General features: G+C 56.9%; 1 pseudogene; it reads left to right on the top strand.

Moving 5' to 3' along the window:
* Positions 1–2,500, top strand: part of LOC134657353 (large subunit ribosomal RNA) — a 9,427-nt pseudogene that overhangs the window by 4,400 nt on the left and 2,527 nt on the right.

The following is a 2,500-nucleotide window of genomic DNA, read 5'->3' as shown; positions in this document are numbered from 1 at the left end:
TCCGGGACTGCGTGTGGCGGTTCCGAAGCCTAGGCAGCCGAGGATCGCGCTAAGATACATTAGAGCCGAACTGTCAGGGGAGCAGATTATTGAGGAGCTGCACCGTGTCAACTTGGCGGAGGACGCCGATTGGCCCTTGTCCCGCTTCAGGGATGAGTGTAAGTTCGGCGTCTCGAAGCCGCTTGGACCTAAGTTTCTGGTAATCCTAGAGTGTTCCCCGGCAGTACGGGACAAGCTGGTAGGTTTAGGAAGGGTGTACGTGGGCTGGGACGAGGCGGAGGTATGTGACCACATTAGGTCCACTTGCTGCACCAAGTGCCAGCAGTACGGGCACCCGGAGAAGTACTGTCGCTCAAAGGATGTGGTCTGCGGCAAGTGCGGCGAGGTAGGCCATAGGACGGCGGAGTGCAAGTCCGAAGCTCGGTGCTGCGCGACATGCAAACGATTCAAACGAGCGGAGGCCGCTACACACGCGACCGCGTCGCCCGCCTGCCCGGCCCGGCTTCATGCCGAGCAGCAGGAGGCGGCCAAAATGCTATATCGATAGCAGATGCGGGCAGCCATAGCCTTTTGTTTGGGCAGCTGAATTTGCAGGGTTCGGAGGCTGCCACCACAGAACTCCCCGTGGTAGCGAGCTCGCACCGGCTCGACCTGGTACTGGTACAGGAACAGTACAGTGGTCGGCCCGGGATTCTGTCGTGTGGCGCAAACCCTAAGGCCGGCGTTCTCGTGCTAAACCGCGCAATAGCAGTGACTCTGCTTAGTCATCTTAGCAACGAGCATTGCGTGGTGGTCCATGTCGCACAAGAGGGTACCAGTCTTTACGTTGTGTCCGGGTACTTCCAGTACAGCCATGACATCGGTCGCCACATTGCCCATCTGGAGGCGGTACTACAACGGCTTTCGGGCAACCCTATTCTCATAGGCGTTGATAGTAACGCCCACTCGCCAATGTGGCACTGCGATAGGAGGCAGTACGCAGGAAGAGGACCGGACACGGAGTACAGGAGGAACCAGATGGAGGGATTTATTCTGGGTAAGGGTCTTCTCCTTCACAACGCTCCGGGGCAGCCGCCGACGTTCAGTGGACCGAACGGCATGTCGAACGTCGATCTAACTATTACCACTCGGGGTGTTAACGTGTGCGACTGGACGGTGCACGAGGGCGCCAGCCTCAGTGATCACCAGCTAATCACTTTTCGTACGGTCTCCGGAAGGTTAGTATCTCCAGCCAGCGAGTCGCCATCGGCACGTCTGTCGCCGCCATTCCGGACGCGTGGTGTAAACTGGGCCAACTTCTGCTGGAAACTGCATAACAGGATGGACAAGATTCACCCAGGTCTTCCCGCCAACAAATACAGTGAGCGATTTTCGGATATCTTGCTGCGCACTGCCCGAGAGACCTTGGGCTACAGCGGCAAGAAAAACGATGGCAGATACGAATGGTGGTCCCCCGAGTTGGAAGCCTATCGTCCGAGACTTAACCGGGCTCGGCGCGCGTGGCAGCAGTCACGCCGCTTAGGAGGCACAGCAGAGCAGCAGCTTCATGGCGAACTTCGTGCCCTTCGGGGGAGATACAAGAAAGCCATGAAGCAGGCAGAGCTGGACTTCTTTCGCCGGATAGCCGAGTCAGGTAATGACGATCCATGGGGTTTGGCGTATCGGGAGGCTTGTGGGCGCTTGCGCCCCCCGCCTAACATTACCAATGGCATTAAGCTCGTGGAGGGATTCACCGAGTCCACGGGGGACACCATGTCTGGACTCCTGCGCGTACTGTATCCGGACGACGATCGGGACGGTGACACCATCTACCACCAGTCGGTACGTGTTGCGGCCGCCTTCGCGCCCTCGGGTCGCGATATGGAGGCCCCAGGAAAGCAGACAGTAGAGCAAATAGTGCGCTCCCTGCCAAACACGGCTCCAGGTATGGATGGTGTCACGGCGATTATCGTCAAGTGGGCGTGGAAGGCCGCGTCGGATGAAATGTGGCTTATGTTTAGCAAATGCATCACCGAGGGAGTCTTCCCGGAATTGTGGAAATCTGGTCGCCTCGTCGTCCTGCCAAAGGGCAACGGTAGATCACTCAGCGACCCTAAAGCGTATCGACCTATAACGCTTTTACCGATATTAGGTAAGGTTTTAGAACGCGTGATAGTTTCCTGTGCTCCCTGCCTGCACCGTAACATATCGGACGCTCAACATGGGTTTACTCGCGGCCGGTCGACAGTATCAGCGCTGTGCCGGATAAACGAAGTCACTTCCGCCAGTTCGGCTCCGTACGTGCAACTTGTCTTTTTGGATATCTCTGGTGCTTTTGACAACGCGTGGTGGCCAATGATTATTTTGAAGGTAAAGCAAGGTGGAGCCCCGCCGAACCTTTACCGCATCTTGGTCGACTACTTCACAAACCGTACAGTAAGTCTTTACGTGGGCGAACAGTCATGTACAAAGACAAGCACCATGGGATGTCCACAGGGATCAGTGTTGGGCCCAACGCTTT

Source organism: Cydia amplana, chromosome 19 (genome assembly GCF_948474715.1).
Source record: "Cydia amplana chromosome 19, ilCydAmpl1.1, whole genome shotgun sequence".
Lineage (NCBI taxonomy): Eukaryota > Metazoa > Arthropoda > Insecta > Lepidoptera > Tortricidae > Cydia > Cydia amplana.
This window is presented reverse-complemented; position numbering and strand designations above follow the sequence as displayed.